Source organism: Tupaia chinensis, unplaced genomic scaffold (assembly GCF_000334495.1).
Source record: "Tupaia chinensis unplaced genomic scaffold, TupChi_1.0 Scaffold000602_1, whole genome shotgun sequence".
NCBI lineage: Eukaryota > Metazoa > Chordata > Mammalia > Scandentia > Tupaiidae > Tupaia > Tupaia belangeri.
Window position 1 is genome coordinate 1668807 of NW_006160120.1, and position 24888 is coordinate 1693694.

The following is a 24888-nucleotide window of genomic DNA, read 5'->3' on the forward strand; positions in this document are numbered from 1 at the left end:
CCTGGTAGCTTGAGAATAATGCTGGATGTGTTTGCGTGTGTGTCCAAAATCCTGAGAGGAGACTGGAGGAGAAGGGATTGCTGTATGGCCACCCCCCTGGGGGGTGATTTCTCACTTTCTATGTCTCTCCAGAGAGTGCACCCACCCTATGGCAAAAAACAAAAAAAGAGAACAGAAGAGAAAAAGGCAAGGTAGTTTTCCTTTTCTTTTTTTTAAGAGCGATTTTTGCTGTAGGTCGCATGTGCTTGTCAGAGAGACAGAAAGGGAGAAATAACCCCCTCCTCCCCCATGGGGGATACCCATGCCACAATCCCTTCTCCTCTGTTCTCTGCTTGGGGTTTTGGGCATGCACGCACATGCACCTGGTGTGAGTTTTTTTAAGCTGCTGGGTCTGGGACTCAGAATGTGGTCAACTACATGGGAGTCCAGCGACATAACCATTATGCCAGCTGTTAGTCCCAAGGCAGCGTCGTTTTTCTCTATTCTCTCTCTCTCTCTCTTTGGAGAGAGTTTTGCCGTAGTGCATGTGCGCTTGTTGGAGAGAGAGAGAGGGACAGAGACAATGAGATGGAAAGTGAGAAATCACTCCCTGCGGTGGGGGATGGCCACATGGCAATCCCTTCTCCATTTTCCTCCTGGGATCTTGAACACACACACATACACACTTGGTTTGAGTTTTAAGCCACCAGATCTGGGACTTGAACCATGGTCAGCCATATGGGAGTCCAGCGACATAACCGCTAGGCCATCTGCTGGCCCCCTAGCCACGTTTTTGATACTGTCATATGTCTTCCCTTTTAGTTTTTCCTTGTATTCCTGACATCTAGCTTAGCGTGTTATGTTGATGTTCAGCAGATGCTTACTATATGAATATATTGGGTCATTGGAAAAGTTATGACTGTTTTTCCGTTTTTCTATTAAAAAAAGTGTCATGACTTTTCTGACGACCCAGTAGTTTCAGTTTCAGAACTTCAGTGGCTGTTCATACTCTTTGTCCTTTCCTGATTGATTAATGTAGGAACTATGATTTGTTTCTACCTCCGAGTGCCTGCAGAGTGCCCAGCATCTAATAGACACTCGGCGAGCTTTTAATGAAATTAAATATCTTGCACGAGGTCAGTTTAAGCATCTGGACTTAACAAAACCTTAGTTTTCCAAAGCCAAGGCTTCCATTTTCACTGTATCTTTTACAGTTTTTCTGGGTGACTCCATATAGAACTAACATTTATGCTTTTTTTGAAAAAGAATTTCTTTAAAAATTTTTAAATATTTTTTTATTTTTAATTTGATCAGAGAGAGAGACAGAGAAAAAGAGAGAGGGAAAGTGAGAAAGCAAGCCACCAGGTCTGGGACTTGAACCACAGTCATCCTTGTGGGAGTCCAGTGCCTTAACCACCATACCACGTGCCAGCCCTAGAACTAACATTTATTTAATGACCATGTAGAATAAATTACTATAAGTAAACTCATTCTTCTATATTTCATTAAAATAAGTGGAATATATGCCAAGTGTTTTTAAACCTCCCCCTTATTTTATTAGATATGCCTGTGGTGTAACTTGAAATAATTTATGCCCCTTCCACATAAAAAAGGTTATAGTATTTTGAAAAGTTTGTAATCAGTGTCTTACTAGTATTCTTCTGGGTACTATTTAATGTTTTTATTTACTTGAATGCATAGTAAGGGACTAAGTAATACTTTCTTTTTCCTGAATTAAGTTTATGCAGTTCAAAAAAGTGGCTGCTTTTTATGTAACTTGATATTTTCTTTTCTTTCTTTCTTTCTTTTTTTTATAGGGCGCATGCGCTCACCAGAAACAGAGAGACAGAGAGACAGAAAGTGAGAACATCCCCCCCCAGGGGGAATGGCCACGCCACAATCCCTTCTCCTCCATTCTCCTCTTGGGATCTTGGGTATGCACGCACATAAGCCACCGTGTCCGGGACCTGAACCACGGTTGACTACATGGGAGTTCAGCGATATAGCCATTACGCTAACTGCTGGTCCCTTGACATTTTCTTAATGTGCATCATTTTTTTTTCCCCCCATTTCAGTGTAGCCGCAGATTGGCTGCAATGGATTGTCTCAAGTGAGATCGTTGCTACAGTTCTGACAAAGGACATACTTACCAGTTGATAAATAGTTCCAGCTGCAGAAGAATGTTAAATTTAGCACTGATATTATGTAACCTTTAGGTAACCTGAAATTTAATTGGTAAAGCCACTTATTCTGTAGTGCTTTGAAGATTAGTGGGCAACAGCTGGCTTTTCCCAAAGACAGAGGTTGCCCGTTTCTAGGCTGCGGTCTCTGGGAGCAGTGCCCGCAGCAGCGTGGGGAGAACAGTGAGCGTAACCTGATTAAGTCCTTGTCCCTTCCACATTCAACAGCAGAAGGAAAACATGGCCATGATGTTTCGCGGGCCGCTTTCTGTCCGGTTGGTGTTTCCAGGCACCATTTCACATAGTTGGACTTTTCCTCGCCAGCCCCCCACCCCAGCTGGTTCTTTGCTCTGCACGTCTTCTCAGACTAGCCGTTAAGAGTCCAGTTAGATGCTCCCCCGCCGTGCCCGGACCCACCTTTCTGATGATTCATACAGGTTCTGATAATGTAGGTTTTTATCATTTACCTTTCTGTCAATTCTGGTAGGAAAATTAAAAAAAAAAAATCCCTTCCTCATTTTCTCAGATATCTAATTTTAGAAAGTTCCAGTATTGGATTTTTATTTCAGCATAATTTTTAAAAAGAAATTTTTTGTTTTAGAGGCTTTTGTTTTAGGGGTGTGCTCTCACCAGAGAGAGACAGAGACAGTGAGAGGGATGCTGCCATCTTTTCTCCTCCATTCTCCTGGGATGTTGGGCATGTACGCACACACACCCAGCGCGATTTTGAAGCCACTGTGTCTGGACTTGAACCGCAGTCGGCCGTGTGGGAATCCAGCAATGTAACTACTGTGCCATCTGCTGGCCCCGTGATTTGGTTTTTATATGTGTGACTGATTAAAGTCCAAATTGTGAAAAGGAATAAGAATAAAGTTTAATTGTCAGAAGATACACGCATGCTGATTAGAGAGAGAGAGAAAGAGATGTGACCCCTCCTGCACCTCACAGTGGGGTGTGTTCACACCACTGTCCTCTTTTCTTTTCTCTGTCATGTCTGGATTCGGGGCATGCTTGCACATGGGCCCAGAGTATTTTTCAAGCTGCCAGGGCCAGAATTTGAATCACGGCCTCCTGTGTGGGATCTGGCTCTCAATGATAGGGCTTAATCACTGTGCTGTAGAGCTGGTCCGAGCTTAATATATTTATCTTTTGTTATTGCCAGAGGGTATGTGTGCTTGCCAGATAGAGACAGAGAGAGAGGGAGGCAGAGAGGGAGATAGAGAGAGAGGGAGACAGAGAGAGAGACAGAGAGACAGAGAGAGGGAGACAGAGAGGAGACAGAGAGAAGAAAGCATCCCCCCAGAGGGTATGTGTGCTTGCCAGATAGAGACAGAGAGAGAGGGAGACAGAGAGGGAGATAGAGAGAGAGGGAGACAGAGAGAGAGACAGAGAGACAGAGAGAGAGAAAGGAAGAAAGCGTGCCCCCAGTGGGGAAGTGCTCACGCCACCTTCTCATCTACTTCTCCATCCTGCCTGGGTCTGGGACACACACATGCCCCGTGTGTTTTTCTGCTGGAGCCGGAATTTGGCTGTGTGGGATCTGGCTCCCTCTCATCTCTAGGCTTTGCTAAAGGTCAAAAATACTGTCCTAAGAAATCTACAACGATTGCTGTTTTTGCAGAATTTTGGTTCCAGAGAAGATGAACTCATCAGTGTTTTCCTGCTAGTACCATACACTGCAAAACCCTGGAATATGGTACTCCTTAGACCACCCCTTCCAGCTCTGTTAGGCAAGCCAGTCGTCGGTCTGTGACTATTTGGGAACGTCTCTAGTGTGGCAGGGGAGAATTTCCTAGGTGGTCTGTCTTTGGTCCTGGGGGTGCAGATCTGAGGAGCCGACATTCCTTTGTGAAGGAATATAGATGCCAGCAGCACAGTGCTCAGGCTGTCACCAGGATAAGCTCTCCTACCAGCCTTCCACATTAGGCAGCTCTCCTTGTTTTCCTGGGTCAGTTGAAAAACATTTTTTTTAACCTTTTTAGTTTTATTTTTTAATTTAAGGTTTTTGCCATGGGGTGCATATGCTTGCCAGGAGAGACAGTGAGAGGGAGAGTGAGAAAGCAAGCTGCGAGGTCTGGGGCTGGAACTGCGGTCGGCCATGTGGGAGTCCAGTGCCCTTAACCACCATGCCCCCTGCCAGTCACAGTGTTTTCCTTTTTTTTTTTTTTTTTTTAAAGAAAAAAAAATTATTGAACTTGGAAATTCTTCTACTGTAGGTCAAATAGTCTCCTGATTTTTTTCTTTTTTTAAAGAGAGATTTCTGTTATAGAGTATGTGCGCTCTTTAGAGAGACAGGGAGATAGAAAGTGAGAAATCACCCCCCTCCAGGGGGATGGCCAAGCCACAATCCCTTCTCCATTCTCCTTTTGGGATTTCGGCCATGTAGGCACAGGCGCCTGGCGTGTTTTGAGCCGCTGGGTCTGGTGCTCAAATCGTGGTCAGCCTCATAGGAGTCCAGTGACATAACCATTACGCCATCTGCTGGTCCCTCATGGGTGCTTTTTTTAAAAGATTTTTTTTCTTTTTTTAAATAATTATTTAACTTTATTATCATTATTTTATTATTTTTTTGGAGAGATTTTCGCTATGGGGCGCGTGCGCTCGCCAGACAGACACAGAGAGACTTAGAGACAGCGAGAAATCACCCCCCAGGGGGGATGGTCACACCGCAATCCCTTCTCCATTCTCTCGGGATCTTGGGCACGCATGCACACGCGCCCAGCGTGAGTTTTAAGCCACCGGGTCCAGGACGTGAACCGCGGTCGACTACGTGGGAGTCCAGTGACATAGCCATTATGCTAACTGCTGGTTCCCTTTATTATCATTATTATTATCTTCTGGTTTTATCAGAGAGAGAGGGAAAGTGAGAAAGCAAGCCATCAGGTCCAGTACTTGAGCTGTGTTCGACCATGTGGGAGTCCAGTGCCTTTAACCGCCATGCCACCTGCCGGCCCTGGCCCTGCGTGGTTCTTATAGCTCATTTATTGAGACTTTGTATTAAATAGTAATTTATACATTTTCACTTACTCTTCATAAGAGCCTTGAGGTAAGTGTGATCGCCATTTTAAAATAAGAAATCTAAGGCTCGAAGAAGTCTTAAGTGACCGAGACAAGCAATTACTGGCTCACCTGAATTTTTAACTTTTCTATTTGTGAACCACATAAGACGTGCATTCCTCCCCACTTTTTTCTTCCCTTTCTTGGGTTTCAAAAGCGCAGCACACCCCCTTCACACCATGCAGCTAGACTGTGGTTGGCTCTTCCCTGTCTACCGCTAATGGATTGGCCATGGCTGAGATGTCTTTGTTACTCGGAGTCTGTGAATATGGATATCACGTTTTTCTTTCTCCTCTTCCCAATAGGCCTGCCAATTCTAGCGTGAATGCTGTTAGCTTTAGGACAGAGTTATGATTGTTGTCTTCATGTAGATACCTCTAGAATTAGTGACAGTTGTTGCTTTATTGTTATAATGGAAAGTTCAGGAGGTGAGGTGGGTATTTCTTTCTTTCTTTCTTTTTTTTTTTTTTTTAATTTCCAGAGGGCATGAGGGCTTGCCACAGAGAGATGGAAAGAAAGAAAGAAATAGGGAGGGAGAGGAGAGGAGGGAGGACAAGGAGAAGACACCTCCTAATGGGGAGTAGTCATGCCACAATCTCTTTTCCACTATTTCTCCATCCTGCCAGGATTTGGGGGATGCAGGCACATGCCCTTGGCGAGTTTTTCAGACTTTTAGGGCTGGGATTCGCACTAGGGCTGGCCATGTAGGATCTGTCTCCTTTTATCACTAGGCCATGGGACTGGCTCTATTTTTTTTTTTTTTTTTGTATTCCATGAGTGAGAGACAGAGACAGACACACACACATTGACAGCAGCTCCAACAAGGTCCTAAAACTGATTGACCTCTAGCCTTCAGCCAGGCCTGGGTCATGGGTAAGTGTTTTCCTAGTGTACTCTGGGAGGACTTGTAGAAACCTCCCTGTGTGTTCCTGCCAGGTTCCCGCTGTGCCTGTCTGGCCCCACGAATGTTTTGCTGGTTCACTTCTTTGTGGCCCCACAGCTGGCTCCCTCCCTCCCTCCCTTCTTCCCTTTCTTCCTTTTAGTTTTCTTTGCTATAGGATATGTGCACTCTCCAGAGAGAGAGAGAGAGAGAGAGAGAGGAAGTGAGAAATCAGCCCCTCTTCCCCCCAGGGATGACCACACTGCAGTCCCTTCTCTTGTATTCTCTCAGGATTTTGGGACATACACACACATGTGCCTGGTGTGTTTTTCAAGCTACTGGATCCAGGACTTGAACTGCAAGTCAGCCATGTGGTATCCAGCTGCCTTAACCACTGTGCAACTGACTGGTCCCTCTCTTTATTTCTTTTGGTGCAAGAATCTGTTGTTCGTATTTTCATATATTTCATTGTAGATTTTCTTTGAGGGATTGCCTCTCATTTCCCCATTTGAAAATAGTTCTTTTTGATGACCCAAGTGCATCGTTTTACAGAAGGCAAAACAATACGTGGATGCTCCCTTTCTTTCCTCTTCCTTCCCTCCCTGTGGTGGGTGTGGATCTTTTGTGAACGAGGGTATTTAAACACTGGCTTTCACCGGGGTATTGATGTTGTCTTTAGTGTTCTGTTGAGCATTCCTTTTGGACAAGTGAGGACATCATAAATTCAGAGTACCCACTTGCTTTGACCACTTTTCAGGATGGGCACTGACCTCCTTTATCCCCACTTGGTGCCATCCTGTGTACAGACTTTGACTATGTCATGTGTGAGACCTGTAACACAGACTTTTTTTTTTTTTTTTTGAGAGGTTTTTGCTATAGGGTGTATGCACTCACCAGAAAGACAGAGAAAAGAAAGAAAGTGAGAAATATCACCCCCTGGGGGGGATGGCCACCTTGCAATCCCTTCTCCTCTTGGGATCTTGGGCACACATGCACACGCGCCTGATGTGAGTTTAAGCCACAGGGTCTGGGACTTGAACCCTGATCGATTACGTGGGAGTCCAGCGACATAGCCGTTAACGCCAACTGCTGGTCCCGTGTTACACGGATTTTTAAGGCAGTTGGGTTATATGGCAACACTAAGGCACCTGCTCAGATTCCTCGGAAGAGGCATTGTATTTGATACTTTTTGTTTATTCGTTTCTTACCTGTCCAGGGAAGGGAAAAATGGGAGGCGTTAACCAGTGTCTGACTAATATTGTTAATACGAAGAAGGGTAATGAAATTCTCCCCTCTTTTGTTTTCAGGATCAGAGTATTTGCTGAGCGGTGGACTGAGAGAGAAATAAACCACCCGAACATCATTGGCCTGGTTAGCCAGGTAATTACATTCTACTCCGACTTGATTCTTGTGTCATTTTTTACCTTCAGCCTTCTGAAGATACAGTCATCTTTAATTTATGGCTTAATTTAAACTTGTTTTATTCTTTATGTTTTTTTTCCCCATAATGATAACACTAGTTTAATGAAAGACTTGAAACACTCAGGTAAATAGACATGCACATATGTGTGTGTATATATCTATATACATTTATACACAAACATTCTTTTGCAGAAGAGTTCGCCCCTCCCATGTGATTATTTTAATGACATTTATTCAAAATCTGAATCTGGGGCTATGTTTACTATTTGACCTTGGAAAGACCTAATTGCCAGATTGCTTATTGTGGATTTTTTTTTTTTTGAGAGGTTTTTGCTATAGGGCGTATGCGCTCGCCAGAAAGAAAACGAGAAATCACCCCCCACGGGGGACGGCCAATTGCAATCCCTTCTCCTCCATTCTCTTGGGATCTTGGTCATGTATGCACATGGGCCCAGCGTGAGTTTAATTCACCGGGTTCGGGGCTCAAACTGCAGTCATCTACATGGGAGTCAGCGATGCAGCCATTACGCTATCTGCTGGTCCCTTGCCAGAATGCTTGTACTGGCAAATAATGTTTCATCTAACCCCTTTCTTAATTTTCAATATTTCATCAACATAGGACAGATGGGAATAGGAAAAGTCGTCTGAAAGCCACGAAAGCAAGTGAGCTTTCCTTAGCGAGTTAAATTTCCATTTTTAGTAATACTGTTAATGTTTTGGTTAGCTCCTCTTTTTTTTTTTTTCTTTTTTTAAATTTATTCATTCATTTATTTTACTTTGACCAGAGCGAGACAGAGAGAGAGAGGGAGAGAAAGTGGGAAAGCAAGCCACCAGTTCCAGGACTCAAACCATGGTTGGCCTTGTGGGAGTGTCCAGCACCTTAACAATCATGCCAACTGCTGGTCCCCAGGTTAGCTCCTCTTGAGATAGGAGTTGTCTTTGAGTCCCTTTGCCTTTGATACATCGAGAGAATAGACCTTATCTGTTTTTTATTTTCATGTCTTTTGCATTTGTTCCACTTCCTGTTTCTCACTTTAGTCTCCTAGGCCAAGACCCCATAATTTCATGCTCATATTTGTCCATGTCCCTTTACTGCTTCCACATCTATTGTTTCTACTTTCTTATCATGTTGCTAGAAGATTTTCCTAAGTATTGGGTTGTCGGAAAAGTCACAATGCATTTTTGCATAGAATATGTCATGATTTTTCCGACAACCCAATATACCCTTTAGTGTATTACACACTGTGTTACGCAGTAAGTTTTGTGCTACCTTCACTGGTTTACAGAAGAAAAGTACATAATCTGACTTTTATCTGGGGATCTATCTAAAACACCAGCCTCAGCTCTTAAAATTTCCCTATAAAGTTCCCCAACTAATTATAGTATATACCCATTCTGTTCTGAACATCTGAACATTTGGTTCTAAACATTTGAACAGAGAACTATCTCTATGGTTTATTGATTGGTTGCTATAGGGCATATGAGCTTGCTGGGGTGGGGGAGAGAGAGAGAAAACTGCCAGATCCAAGATTCAAACCATGGTCAGCTATGTGGGAGTCCAGCGCCCCAACCACCATGCCACCTGCTGGCCCCCTGGAAGAGGTGATTTTTATCCTGGTTTCTTTGGATCTGTGGTTATGGTTGTGTCATCTTGCTCCCCCACCTGTGGATGCTTTTTAGATATTCTCTCTTTTTTTAAAAAAAAAATAATTATTTTCTTTTATTTTTTATTTATTCATTCATTTATTTTTTAATTTGACCAGAGAGAAACAGAGGGTGAGAGTGAGAGAGAGAGGAAGTGAGAAAGCAAGCCACCAGATTTAGGACTCGAACCCCAGTCAGCCATGTGGGAGTGTCCAGCGCCTTAACCACCATGCCACCCACTGGTCCCTAGATATTCTCTTTACGTTTGGTTTTAAACAATTTGATTGCCATGTACTTAGTCTGGTTTCTTTGTATTTATCCTGCTCGAAACTCTTTTAGATTTGTAAATTGGTATTGTCATCAAATTTGGGGGGTTTTGGTTATTACTTCCAGTATATTTTTCTGCTTCAGTCTCAACTCCTTTTTCTCTGGGACTCCAAGCGCATTCGTTAGTCCACTTGCTGTTTCTCTTATGTCCTGAAGGCTTTCCCTGTTTTTCTTCCATCTTTTTTCTTTCTCCAAGTTGTATAATTCTTTTTTTTTTTAGAATAATTATTTATTTAGTTTTATTTATTATTATTCTTTCTTTTAAAATTTGATGTAGGGTACATGTGCAAGAGAGAGAGAGAGACAAAGAGAAAGCCCCCGGGTCCAGGACTCAAACTGTGGTCGAACACATGGGGGTCCAGTGCCTTAACCACCATGCTATGTGCTTGCACCTGGATAATTCGTTTTTATATCCCTTTAAGTTCAGTGATTTTTTTCTGCCATGCCATTCTCTCTGAGCACTATTTACAACGAAATGCTTTTCAGAGAAGCTAACAGATTTCTCAGAGTTACATAACTAGTTTATGACATAGCTGAAATGAAAACCTAAATCATTATCCTTTACAGACTTCAGACTAGTTTTTTCTTTTTTTAGTAACTTAGTGAAACTTCGAATAAGTTGCTATCATATAGGTGGGAGTGGGAGTTGTAGCAGGGGCCGCTACTTAAAATTAAACATTGTAGAATTGCAGAAGATTGGAGTTGTTCTACTAAAAAAGATGGTTTTCGTTGAATTTAAGTATTCCTGAAATTTACAATATCTTAAACTAATCTCTCTAGGTGACATTTCTCTGCAGTGAAAGTATGTCTATGGCTATTCAACAGAGAAATTAAATTCTTTTTTTTTTTTTGAGAGTTTTTTTGCTATAGGGCACGTGCGCTCGCCAGAAAGACAGAGACAGACAGAGAGACAGAAAGCGAGAAATCATCCCCCAGGGGGGATGGCCACGCTGCAATCCCTTCTCCTCCATTCTCCTCTTGGGATCTTGGGCACGCCACACACATGCGCCTGGCTGAGTTTAAGCCACCAGGTCCGGGAATCGAACTGTGGTCAACTACATGGGAGTTCAGTGACATAGCCATTACACTAACGCTGGTCCCGTGAGTTGCTTTTATATATTGTCTATATGTAGGAAAGTTGCATTTGTTAATTTTGTCAATTATCTGCCTTGATAAAACAATACTCAAGTTTAAAACTGGAAACACAGGATATTAAAGCATTTTAGCGTGGAAACTAGGAGTAGTAGGCTCATTTAGGCATCAGTTTTCTTGTAATGATCAGTTCTCTTGTTTTACATATCTCAAGTTTGTTCTAGCTTTAAGTTTCTATGATTGATGAATCTGGTTCTTTATTACAAGCCTTTTAATGTCCTATTTACTGCTTGTCCTCCACTCACCTTAAGTACATAACTGGTCAGATTAGGAGTTGAAAGTGCCAGTAAAATGATATTGAAAATTATTTTTTGAAGGAACTGTGGATAGGGATGAGTTAAGAATATATCTGGGGCCAGCTCCATGGTCTGGCGTTTAAGACAGTTGGATCTCCTATGGCTGACCACATGGCTTGAATCTTGGCCCTGGTGGCTTGAAAAAATACACCAGACTTGTGTGTGCGTGCGCACGCCCAAATCCTGACAAGGTAGCAAAATGGAGGAGAAAGGATTGTGTTGTGACTATGCCCCTTGGCATTTGCTCTCTCCCCTTCTCTTTGTCTCTCTGTCTCTCTATGGTGAGTGAATACAACTTTTGGCAAATTGAAAAAAGAATACACAGTCATGGATAATGATTGATAATGACCTGCCAAGGGCCATTCTTTCTAACCATTTTTTTTTAGAATGGAAGGAATTTTGGGGTGTTGCTGGACAATAGTAATTTGTTAGCAGAAACTTAAGTCAGGCCAGTTCTATAGGAAGTGTTAGGGGACCAGTAGATAGCATAGCGGTTACATCACTGGACTCCCACAGTGGCTTGAAGATCACATTGGGCACATGCGTGTGCCTATCCAAGATCCCAGGAGGAGAAGGGAGGAGAAGGGATTGTGGTATGGCCGTCTCCTCTGGGCGGTGATTTCTCACTTTCTCTCTCATTGTCTCTGTCTGTCTCTCTCTAGTGAACCCACAAGCCTGAAAAAAAAAAAGTGTTAGAGTAGCTGCAGATGATATGGTTATACTGAGAGTGATCCATGAGAAAAGAGTCATGACGTAAGCTTTAAGTATTGTTCTTATATTATTTATTTATTGATGAATTAGTGAGAATGGTTAAGAGCTTAACTCTGGGTTCAAATGACTTGGATGTAATTTCTAGCTCCACCCTGACTAGGTGTATGAACTTGGGCGAGGTATTTTACCTATGTCTCAGGTTTGTTGGAGTAGAATACTTTCATCTAGCCCATGTTCTGCATATGATAGCGCTATTATGAGGATTAAATGGAAAAAGTAGGTCTTTGGGAAAGTCATGACATATTGTTCTATGCAAAAATGTGTCATGACTTTTCTGATGATCCTGATAAATGGAATGCATTTATTACAATATCTTGCTCCAAAATTAGATGAAATATTTGTCCACAGAGTATTTTTTTTTTATTACGTAAGATATTAAAGCTATGTAGTGTTTTATATGGTCAAGAGTATCTATTTTGTGCGAGTTCTGAAGTGTATTTTGAACCCACTGCTTGAACTGTGCAGGAAGGTTGTCATGCAGACCTACTGCCTGTGTGTTTCTTCCTGAACTTACCCTGCTTCTACCCCAGGATAGCTGTCTTTGAGTTAATAATTCACTGCCTTTAAGAAAACCTTTAAAAACCACATTGGTATCTGTTCCTAAAAAAAGATTAGTTTTTCTAGGCTTACAAAAATATGATTGTGATGTTTGCTTATTTAATTTAATGATTAGTTTTAAAATTCAGCTATGTTGTATATAATTTTATTTTTATTACTACTATGTTGTATTCTTCTGCATGACTTTATTAGAATTCATTTTTTAAATCTGGGATTAATAAACATTAGTGTTTTCTCTGTCTTTTGATGTACGAACAATTTTGCAGTGAACATTTTTGTGTATGTCTCCTGTTACATAGAACATTTTTATTGCCTGAAAATTTTAAACACAAACTTGATTTTTACTGCTTATATAATAAATTTACTTTTCATATGGTGTAGTACTTTAGAAAAAGTAAATTTTCTTATTGAAATAACCCTTTTATTAGGTAATTTATTTTATCTCCTACCATTTATTATTTGACATAGAATTAACAATAAACTCTGGCATTTTCTTTAAGTACTTGATTTAAAAAATTCAACTTTATTAAAGTATAATTTATATATAATAAAATTCACCAACTTTACAGTTTAATGAGTTTTGATCAATGAAACCGTCACCACGTTTATGATGTAAAACATTTCTGCACCCCCTAAAGTTCCTTTGTGTGCCTCTGTGAGGTCAGCTCCTCCACTGGTCTCTGGCAGCCAGAAAGCTCTAGCTGGTCTCTCTTATTTTACTAAGGTTTGCCTTTTCTAGAATTTGTTATGACGAGTATTCCCAGTCTGTGTATGTAGCATTTTTTGTAATTGTTCCTCTGTCTTTCAGTCCCCCCCCGCCCCTTCTTCTAGCTGCATTTCAATTTTGGAAGTTTTTATTTATTATTGCTACTTTTAAAAAGATAAGGGGAGAGGAAAAAAGCACCATCAATCCCTTCTCCTCCATTTTTCCATCCTTTTGGGACTTTAGGCACACATGTACATGTGCTCGGCATGTTTTTCAAGCCACCAGGGCCAGGATCTTTTTTTTAGAAATTTTTGCTATAGGGTGCGTGCGCTTGCCAGAAAGAGAGAGACAGAGACCCAGAAAGCGAGAAATCACCCCCTAGGGGAGATGGCCACACTGCAATCCCTTCTCCTCCATTCGTCTCTTGGGATCTTGGGCACGCACGCGACTGGCATGAGTTTAAGCCACCGGGTCTGGGACTCCAACTGTGGTCGACTGCATAGGAGTCCAGTGACGTAGCCATTACGCCAACTGCTGGTCCCACCAGGGCCGTAATTTGAACTGTGTGGTTGGCCATGTGGGATTCAGCTCCAGTAACCACTAGGCCTTGGAGCTGATCCCGGAAGTTTATATTAATATGGCTTCAGACTCCCTGAGTCTTTCCCATCATTCGTATCAAGTCTGTTGAGGAGCCTTTCAAAGGCATTCTTCATTTCCATTGCATCGTTTTTGATTTCTAACATTTCCTTATAATTTTTTTTAAGAGAGATTTTTGCTGTCGGGCATGTGTACTTGCTGGAGAGAGAGACAGAGAGATAGAAATCACCCCCCCAGGTGGGATGGCCATGCCACAATCCCTTCTCCTCCATTCGTCTCTTGGGATCTTGGGCACACATGCACAAGCATCCAGCGTGAGTTTCAAGCTGGTAAGTCTGGGACTCGAACCGCAGTCGACTACATGGTAATTCAGCAACTTTTATCTTAGAGTTTCCATCACTTTGCCTATATTACCATTTGTTCTTGCAGATTGTGCACTTCCCCATTAGCTTTTTAGCATATTACTCGAAGTTAAAATTGCACTATTGGCTTCTAGTTTTTTAGAATAAATATTTTTATAAGATTCATTGAAAATGATGTGTATGGTAATACCTTTGATTTGATTATCATAGACTGCATTCATGCCTTGAAAAACCGTGTTGTATGCCATAAAGAGGTACAACAATTAAATGTAAATAAGCAATTATATAAAAAAAGTAATTTTAAAGACCTTGGTTTCAGAGCCACATTGTGGCACAGCAATGAAACACAATGCTTGTGAGTGTCTTTCCATAGGAAGGTTGTAGGTTGTAGTTAAAATCTGGAGACCTTCTTGAGACCTTCTTGAGTAAGCTGGGCTCATGTGTGCCCATGATCTGGGGTGGGCTGAAGGCTGAGGATGGATCAAGACACTTTTGAAGTGCTGACCCTCTTTTTCTGTCTTGCTTATGGAAAAAATAAATACACCTTTAAAGAAAAACCTGGGGGGCGGCAGGTGGCGTAGTAGTTCAAGCACATGTGGTTAGCTGTGGTTCAAATTCCGGCAGCTTGAAACTCATACTGGGTGCATGTGCATGTATGCTCAAAATCCTGGGAGGAGCAGGGATTGTGCCGTGGCCACCTCCCTTAGGGGGTGATTTCTTGCTTTCTGTCTGTCTGGTGAGCACACACACTCTAAAGCAATTATCTCTGAAAAAAGAAAAGAAAAGGAAAGGAAAGGAAAGGAAAGGAAAAGAAAAAGGAAAAACGTGGTTTTCTTTACTAGAAAACTTTGGGGCCTCTTTGCATGTATCATCAAAACCTGTTTTTGGGACCAGCAGATGGTATAGTGGTTTCATTGCTGGACTCCCATGTGGCCAACCCTGGTTTGAGTCCTGGACCTGGTGGCTTTAAAATCATGCTGGGCACATGTGCATGCCCATGATCCCAGGAGGACAATGGAGCAGAAGGGATTGTGGAGTGGTCATCCCCTCTAAGGGTAATTTCTCACTTTCCCTCTGTCTCTGTCTGTCTGTCTGTCTCTCTCTTCCCAGCGACCTCATGTGCTCTATGGCAAAAAGCTCTTGGGGAAAAAAAACAAAACCTGTTTTCGTTTATCAGTTCTCACAAATTCTTATTTAAGAGTCTAGGTGATCATGGGCTGGCAGGTGGCATGCTGATTAAGGGTGCTGGACTCCCACATGGTCAACCACGGTTTGAGTCTTGGACATTGGTGGTTTGCTTTCTCACTTTCTCTCTCTCTGTCCCTCCCTGGTCAAATTAAAATAAAATAAAATAAAATAAATAAAGTTAAATAAAATCATTCTTAGAAAAAAAGAATATAGATGATCATATTAAGCAATGTGCACAAGTATGTACATTCATAGCAACAGTATTCATAATAGCAAAAAAGGAAACAAGTGTGCACCAAATGATCAATATAAATAAAACGTGCTGTATCTACTGAGAAGTATATTCAGGAATAAAAAGGAACAAGATGCTTCAGCAAAGGTCAGTTTTAAAACATACTTACTACATGAAAAAAGCCAGTCACAAAGTAGATACTGTATGATCCTGTTTATATAAAATGTCTACAGCAGATAAACTCACCCAGACAAAAAAGGAGATCAGAGGTTGCTTAGGGTGGAGGTGAGTGGCAGGGGTGCGTGTGTGAGGGTGGGCGTAGGAATGGAAGGATTGAGGAGAGACAGCTAAGGGGTACTGGCTTTCTTTTTGGAATAATGAAAATGTTCTCCCTCTTTTTTTTTTTTTTTTTTTTTTAAGGTAAACTTCCAAAACTGAAATGCAAAGAGAATAAAGAAACTGGGAAATTGAGCCCCAAAGACCAAAAATTAAGTTGGTTTAGTGTAACGGTGAAGCTTTCTGAACACGGACTGAAAACCGTTTAAGCTGTAAGGTCCATCTTTGACGAGAACACCAAATGGCCTAAACTGACGCGTTAATCTCAACGCTCTTTTTCCGCTCTTGTTAAAAATGGGTGGAGATGAAGTTTAGTAATTGTTTGTTAAAAGGACAGTTTTACTGGACTTGGACAAATATAGACATAAAAAAATCATATTAGTAACACAATTGCTCCTGTAGGACTGAATCTTATTACAATTAAGAAAAAAAATTTGGCCTGAATATCAGCTCAGTTATCAGGAAAATGAGCTGCTTTACATCCAGTTCAGTTTATATCTCTGTTATTAATGGTCTTCTCTCTTATGTGCCAGACTCCTAGAGTAATTGCTTTCTTATGATTCTGCCTTTATTTCTAAAACACTGTGTTGATGAGAACATGTTTCTGAATCTGTGTCATGTGTAACACAGAAAACCTGCATTATTTAGAAGTTGATACTGAAAACCTGTAAACTTCTGACCTTGAGTAGAATTCACTGTCCGTATAACCATTAAATGCAGCTGGCAGGTTCTAAGTTGCCTTTTTTGGGTCTCTGCTTTTGTGAAAAATAGTATGTATTGCACACGAGTGCATCACAGCGGACGTTTATCAAGGACCACAGGATCCTGACTCATTTTCACATTTTAAAGCAACTCTGAAAGCATTACATGGGCACACGTGCTCAACACATGTTCCTAAGCTTTCAGTGTATTTCCCATCATGTATTGCTTGTCATTAATAAAAGGAACGATGTATAAATCTTTAATGAGCTTTATCTACTAAACTTACACTATATGAGTACACAGCCACCTGAAGATCAGTGCTGTAGGGTATTTTATCATTTTGATTGAATTTTATTTTTCATAGAATTGAAAAACTTAACCACAAGTAACGTATGATGCAGTCCAGGTAGTACTGTCGTGACCCCGCGTTGCGTCTTTTGGCCCCGCTTTCATTTTCCTCCCATAAAATTTGGAAAACCGAATTAGATAAACAAAATTTTGTTCCTAAATCAACTACTGGTAAATTGCTGTTCGCTTGGAAAGATAGTTGTAAGGCTAGTTATTGTATTGGAGGGTGACATAAATAAAAGTGGAATTGTATGATTTTTAGTCTTGGTCCTTAGCCTCTTAAATTCTCTTTAAAATGAAACTGTGATAATAATGTAAAAAGCATGCTAGAATAAAACTGCAAAGCTCATAATGTGTTGCTAAACTTGTTAATTAAAACAAAAACCTGACCTTTGATAGTTGGTATCGGTTTTGACATATTGATATGCAGAGCACATTGACTTGCTGCAAGGTACAGGAGACATGCTCTGACTTCAGAAGATAAATTGACCATGCAGATCTGTAATCCTCCTGTCTTTATTTCCAGGCAGTTTTTCAGTAGTTTAAGGTTTTCATTCCTAGGCCCTAGGAAGGAAAGTTGAAATTAGTTTTTTTATGTATGTGAGAGTTTTTCTTTCTTGCTTGCTTGCTTCTCTTTTTTTTGGATAAGCCTGTTTTGTGGTATAAAGGTACCACGTATGATAAATTGCTGATGTTTCATTATTTAAATAAGCATTCTCCCAATTCCATTTGAAATGTAAGAAGCTCGAGTTTCCTTCTGTTTTCCTTTTGACTGTTGAAAGGGAAGCTATTTTATTAGGAATGATATATAGTGAAAGGAATTTTAAATTTGGGTTAGTTAAATTGCTAGTGCCTCTCTGTTTAAATAAATTACAGAGCAATCAGTAATGAACGAATGTTAAGATTATTCCAGGAAGGAATTGTCTGTCCTTAGTCACTTGTGATCCAAGTGCCCTTTCTAATAAGAGTTCTATTTGGGGACCAGCAGTTGGCGTAATGGTTACATTACTGAACTCCCACATAGTTGACCGCAGTTCGATTCTTGGACCTGGTGGCTTAAAACTCATGTCTGGTGCATGTACATGTATGCCTAAACTCCCGAGAGGAGAGGGGATTGTGTTGTGGCTATACCCCCTGGGAGATCATTTCTCACTGTCTCTCTGGTGAGTGCATGCACCCTATAGCAAAATATCTCTAAAAAGAAAAAAGAGTTCTGTTTCAACCAGTTCTTTTTGACAGAAATACACAGTTTTAGGAAGGCTTTAAGGAAATATTCGAAGTGCTTACATAGGAACAGTTAAGGTCCATTATTAAAACTTTTATTTGTAGATCTTAATATCTTTCTTTTTCTTTATTTTGGAGAGGTTTTTGCTATAGGGCGCATGCGCTCGCCAGACAGAGAGAGACATAGAGACAGAAAGTGAGAAATCACTCCCCGGGGGGATGGTCACGCCACAGTCCCTTCTCCTCCATTCTCCTCTTGGAATCTTGGGCATGCACGCTCATGCGCCCGGTGTGAGTTTTAAGCCACCAGGTCCGGGACATGAACTGCAGTCAACTACGTGGGAGTCCAGTGACATAGCCATTACGCTAACTGCTGGTTCCCTAGATCTTAATATCTTTGAGAATTGATACTTCGCAAGAGCTATTTCTCTAATCCTCTTTACTAAGATTTAGATAATACACTTTAATTATTCAGATAAATAGGAATTATAAAACAATATGTTGTTTCTTGAATTGATTCTGTCTATAAATAACCACAGGAATCTCATAAAAAAAGAGAATTATTTGTCCCAACCCCGGGGGACAGTCGAACAGGTTTCCTGAGGGAAGGAGTGAGAGCCGGGACAAGCGGCGTAGTGTTACAGCACGGAGATGACACAGTGTCTTCAGGGTCCTCCGCTTATTGTGGGCAGCACGGTATAGCACGGAGATGACGCATCACATTGTCTATTGTGAGCAGCACGGAGATGACACGGTGTCACAGCTCTTCTGGGTTGTCTGGGTTGTCTGGGTCGTCTTCCTGGTCATCCGTAGACTGTGCGGTTTTCAGCTCTTCAGGCTCTCCAGGGTCGTCTGTGTCGTCTTCCTGGTTGTCTGTGTGGTCTTCCTGGTCGTCTGGCAATTGTGGGCCAGGCATCGTGGTTATATACATGCTGGTGGGCAGTGATTGGTTGAATGAAGGATTGTAAAAGGTGGGTTATGATTGGTTGCTTCTGTGGACCAATCATGAGGTGCCGGATTATGCAAATCTGAGGGATTCTATGTTCACCGATTTGCTATGGGAAGTGGCCAATCAGAGTATGGTTTCGGAGGTCAGATTTTTTTGAAGGGAACCAATTGTAGCCTTTATGGGAAGTAGCCAATCAGTATGGTTCTGAAGGTGAGGTTTTCGAAGAGGAGCCAATCATGGCCTTTGGCATTGTGTAATTGTTTGCTTTCTGAGAAACCGGCAATATTCGCTGGCGCGCAGCCTCCCACAATTATTTATTTATTTAATTTTATTTGTTATTATTTCTTTTTAAATTTTACCAGACAGAGAAAGAGAAAAAGGGAAAGTGAGAAAGCAAGTTGCTGGGTCTGGGGCTTGAATTGTCATTGACCACATTGGAGTCCAGCACCTTAACCACCATGCCGCCTGCTAGCCCCAATCATAGGAATCTGAAGGGGGCCATTTTCGAAGATCCTACCATCTGACAGAAACTGAGGGGTTTTTGTTGTCATTGTCTTTGTCCTTTTATATCATATCTCGGTCTGGTCCAGGATTGTTCTGAGTTACGTTTTACTGCAGTAGCTGAGAGAGGCATGAGCCAGGTTGTAGGTAGTATCTTTTCTACAGTTGGCATTTTGATAGTCTAGTTCAGTGGTTTTCAAAGTGTGGTTTGTGGTCCTCTGGGAGTCCTTGAGTACCTGTTGGGGGTCCCCTTGTTTAAAGCCATTTTAGGAATAGTACTCATGTATTACTTGCCGTTTTCATCTAATGACTGCACTGACAGTGCAAAAGCAGTGCTGGTACTTACCGTGAATCCAGGCAGCGGTGCTGGATCGGACCCATACTGTCTTTACCCTCATGTCCTCCTAGCTAAAAACAAAACAGAAACATACCAGTTTCCCACTTAGGATCTCCCTTGATGAAGCAGTGAAATGTGTTCATTTAAATCCCAACCCTTGAGTACTGTTCGTTTGTTTTAAACGAATTATTTATTTAATTTAATTAACTGATTTATTTTTAATCTGCTAAGGGCACACGCACTCATGAGAGAGTGACAGGGACAGAGAGAGAAAGTGAGAAAGCTCTGAGAGTTGAACCGTGGTTGGCTATATTGGAGTCCAGTGCCTTAACCACCACACCATTTGTTGCCCCCCTCCACCCTTTTTCTTTAAAGTCGAACTCTACCTGTTGCTGTCCTCCTGCTTCAGCTTCCCAATTAGGACTACAGGTGCTCCCCCACCCCCCCCACCCCCGCCCTGGCTCTTTTTTAGACAAGGTCTTACTGTGTGGTTGAGGCCAGCCTTGAACCTCGTGATCCTCTGCCTCAGCTCCTGGAGTCACTAGGATTGTGGGTGCACACCACCATGCCTGGCCTAGGGGTGGGAGCAGGAGTCAAGCCTGGTTTCCCGTGTGGCTCTAGCCTGCAGAGGGCAGCGTCTTCATAGTGGTTGTGGAAACCTGTGGATTTGGCAGAGAACCTCAAATGAGATGCATCCATCACTTCAGGAAAAACGTCCGATGGTATTGATTGACAGTGATAACATCTGAGCTTTCAAGTGAAAGTTACATTGTTGGTGAAGTTGAGACTGCCACCGTAAGCATGACAGCTTTTCATTACTTAGAGCTTTTTCTGATAAGATGGGCGCTGGTGTGAATGGATGAGGGTCTAAAAAATACGTTGTGTTTTGAAATGTATCAGTATCAGTATTTGAGAGATCTGCCCAAGTCAGTGAACCAGATGGCCAGCGTGTGATTTTACACAGTCACCACGGGTGAAAGATCCGTCCTGAGGGCAGCCTCCTGGGTTGTCGGAAAGTCACAATGTGTTTTTCTGTATGTTGTTCTCAACCCAATATTTTAACATAATAACATGAAAGTTCTGCAGGTTTGGTTTTATTTTATTTTATTTTATTTATTTTAATTACCAGAGGGTGCAAGTACTTGACAGAGGGGAAGGGAGGAGGAGAGGGAGAAACCACTGCACAGTGGAGTGTGTTCTTGCCGCAGTCCCTTCTAGATTTCTCCACCCTGTCAGGATCTTGGGCACACACACATATGCGCCTGGTTTATTTTTCAAGCCGTCAAGGTCAGGATTGGAATCGTAGTTGGCCATGTGGGATCTAGTTCCCACCATGCCATGGAGTCAGCACCATTGATACGGTTTTAGATTCTACTTTGCAAAATAAGACACCAGAATATACTACTCTTTGGTAAAGGAAGTCCATGTCTGTGCGAGACGAGGTTGTTTTAATCAAAATAACATTCCAGCAGACTGAATGCAGAAGTGAATACCCGTCTTCCTACTAAGCTAGACTGATATACAAAATGTAAGCAGTACCACTCCTCTCATAAATTGTTTCAGAAAAGTTATCTTTTAGTAAACTGATTTATGTTAATATAGTGGGCTTTAAACATGAATGAATATTTCAGATGTTTATTAATTTTACTTTTTAATATGTAGATATTGATAAATATAACCCATATAGCAAAAGCTGTTTGGAGTTTCCGGTTTTTAAGAGTTAAAGGAATCCTGATACCAAAAGGTCGAGGACCACTAATTCAATTGAATATAGTCGGAACTGGAGAAGCATTTACTTGAACCATTCACCTGCATCTGGTGCCTTGTCATCTCCGCTAACGCTTTCTGTATTTTCTCCTGTGAACATGTGAAGGAGGCCTGACCGACGAGTTTGGGCCAATTTCCAGGGCATTTGTGGCCATGACCCTGGCTCTGTCTCTTGGTAGTGGTGACCAGCTTTGCTGTGGAGATTCAGGACTCCGAACAGCTGTTGAGCATCGCGTGCTGTGTCTGGAACTCAGTTCCTGCTTTTACATCATGCCAGGCACTGATTTCCAGTAAAGACTTTTAGTAGCGCGTGACACAATTTGTGAATAGACACTTACTATTGGGTCGTTGGAAAAGTCATGATGTATTTTCCTCTGTGTCTATGCGAAAATATGTCGTGACTTATTTGATGACCCAATAGTTTATTGGTTCCTGGCACTGTTAAGAGCTCCTTGAAAGCAACAAACCTTGTCCTTTTTCTTGTTTTCTCTTTCTTCCATAAATGAGAGAGAGAAAGACAGGAAACAGCACCCTGACAGGGTCCCGGCATTGTGATCCAGTCCCAGCTTCAGCCTGCCCTGGATTACGGGCAGTGTGTGTAGGTGATCTCCGGGGTGGTTGTGGGGGGGACGCAGAGCCTTTCCAGGCGAAGTGGCCTCAGAGAACATCATGCTTCACCACCAAGTGGTTGCCAGGCCACAAGCCTCGTCTATTTTGGTCCACTGGTCTCAAGCATGTAGCACGGGGAGTGCTATTTCCTCCGTCGGTGTGCACAGTACCCAGTATACTATGTCAGAGAGACACCCTCTGAAATGGGTTTTGGTTTTAACCAGGTTAAGTCCTGTGAGTGACTTTACCGAAGTTCATAACTTTTTTTTTTTTCTCCATATTCTACAACAATAATAAAATGCCCCAGCTTCATTTGCAAGAAATGCATAAGCAGGTTTTATAAAGTACAGAAAGATGTTCTTTAGGTCTTGAATCATGAAATTGAGCTTTGAATATAAAAAAAAAAATTTTTTTTTAAGAGAGATTTTTTGCTATATAGAGCGTGCGCTTGCCAGAGAGAGAGAGAGAGAAAGCGAGAAACCACCCCCTCCTGGGGGGATGGCCACACCGCCGTCCCTTCTCCTTTTATTCTCCTTTTGGGATCTTGGGCACACACGCACTCGCCCCTGACGTGAGTTCTTAAGCCACCGGGTCTGGGACTCGAATCGTGGTTGACTACATAGGAGTCCAGCGACTTAACCACTATACCATCTGCTGACCCCAAGGTATGTTGTATTTTTAGATTATTTGAAAGATGTGCTTATTATCTTGTTTCTCAGTTTTCAGTATTTTTAAAATGTTTGCTTGTTACAGTTCTTTCCTGGAACAGTTGTGACCTAGCATTACAGATTTTCAATTCCATATAATGTAGTAGCTATTTTCCGGAGGGCAGTGTGAAGGCCGTTGAGGTTGTTGAATTTTAGTTAGGTTACCTTTTAACATTTCTGTGAGTGCCACTCCATCTTCAGAAGGAAAATGAGTGCGTTCTCTTTTTGGACTTTTTGGTTATCTCTCATTCATTATTTGTATTTATTGTCGTCCTCAGATAATGACTTTAGAGATTAACTTGAAGAGATAAATTGTTATCAGACACATAGTTCCTAGGGGTATGGAAAGTAAGTTTTAAAAATGGTTCTTTTAATTTTAGAGTTACTTAGACTAGGGGTGGAATGATAATAGTTGAAAAGGAACAAGTTGTGATGTCAGGGAAAAGAAGACAGTGGAAGCAGCGGGGACCGAGCTGCAGACCAACGAGCAGTGCGGATGGCGACCCCTCGGGACGTCTTAGGAGTCAGGCGTGCTGGGACGTGTTGCAACACTGCAGTTAGAGATTGTCTGCTCCAGCATCTCTGCTCTATGAGAAGGAGATCTCGCTAAGACGTGTTTTTCCCTCGATACACCTTGCCGTCTCTCTTCTTCAGTACCTTTTCTTTCGCAAACTCACTCAGATTGCTTTCTTGGCTTTCTGTATTTCCACATTGGTATTTTTTTGGAACGTCAACATCACAAGTAAACCCAGCGTAGCTTCTTTATATTTTTGATATTGGTGGATAGTGCTACTTTAACACTACAGTGGGAAGTGTGTTGTCTCCTTTTTTTTGAGAGATTTTTGCAGTAGGGCACGTGTGCTCACTAGAGAGACAGATAGAAAGCAAGAAATCACCTCCCAGGTGGAGGGCCATGATGCCATCCGTTCTTCTCCATTGTCCTTCCAGGATTTGGGGCACACACGCACACACACTTAGCATGAGTTTTAAGGCACCGGGTCTGAGACTCAAACCGTGGCCCACTACTTGGGACGAAATGTCACCCGGTTTCGCTTCTGTCCTGCGTTCATGCCCTTGTCCTGGTCCTGCTCTTCATCCAGCTCTTCACCACCTCCCTCAGGGGGCTCAGACTTTGGTTTTTGTTTTTCTCTTTCTCTCCTCTTTCTTTCTCTGCTGCTTGTATTTTCATTTATTACACACTACAGGGACAACCTTAGGTATAAATATTACTTTCCATGTAGAGATGTGTACGTCTTACCAAGATAAAACTAAACCACAAATCCAGAGAGAAAGAGGAACCTGATAAAACCCCAGTGCTCAGTACTGTACTTAATTATTATCATTATTTTTTTTAGTTTTATAACTTTATTTGAAAATCAGCAGTTAGTTCTCATCCACATTGACTGTAGATTTTTGAATGTGGTAACAGGTACATAGGTCACCAGAGTGTAGAGCTTGTTGGGTGAATCTTCATCCTCATTTCATTTTCTGGACAACCGCACACGGATTCAATATGGGACAGTCCTTATTCCTTTGGTCCAGACAGCTTTGTTGAGCCTGGTATCAATGCGCACATCTGGAGTCCCCATCTCTTTCATGGCAAATTTCCGGATTTCTTTGAGTGCCCGAGAGGCACGTTTCTTGAAGCCCACACCGTGGATGCGCTTGTGAATGTTGATGGTGTATTCCCAGGTCACCACTTCGGTGATGGCAGAACGGCCCTTCTTCTTCTCGCCACCCTTCTTTGCGGGAGCCATTCTGCCGGGCCTAAGCTGGAAAGAAAGCAGTACTGTACTTAATTTTGAAGGTACTTGATGCCCTCTCCAGAATCTTCTAAACAGGTGCCCAGTTTCTCTTGAGAACACAGATATTTAAGAGAATATTTTTGTTTTCTCCTATTTTCTATTTTTTCTTCCTTTGGAGAGGTTTTTGCTATAGGGCTCGTGCACTCGCCAGAAAGACAGAGAGAGACATAGAGACAGAAAGCGAGAAATCACCCCCTAGGGGGGATGGCCACGCCGCAGTCCCTTTTCCTCCATTCTCCTCTTGGGATCCTG

At 42.0% G+C, this 24888-nt stretch overlaps 1 protein-coding gene across 7 annotated transcripts in view; it reads left to right on the forward strand.

Annotated features, from left to right (window-relative positions):
• NCOA3 (nuclear receptor coactivator 3) overlaps positions 1 to 24888 on the forward strand; it is a 126278-nt gene that overhangs the window by 50666 nt on the left and 50724 nt on the right. For all 7 annotated transcript variants that reach the window (XM_027775746.1, XM_006158556.3, XM_006158558.3 and 4 more), the window contains exon 2: positions 7404 to 7476. The gene's annotated coding sequence lies outside the window, so the exon portion shown is untranslated. The remainder of the gene's footprint in view (positions 1 to 7403; positions 7477 to 24888) is intronic.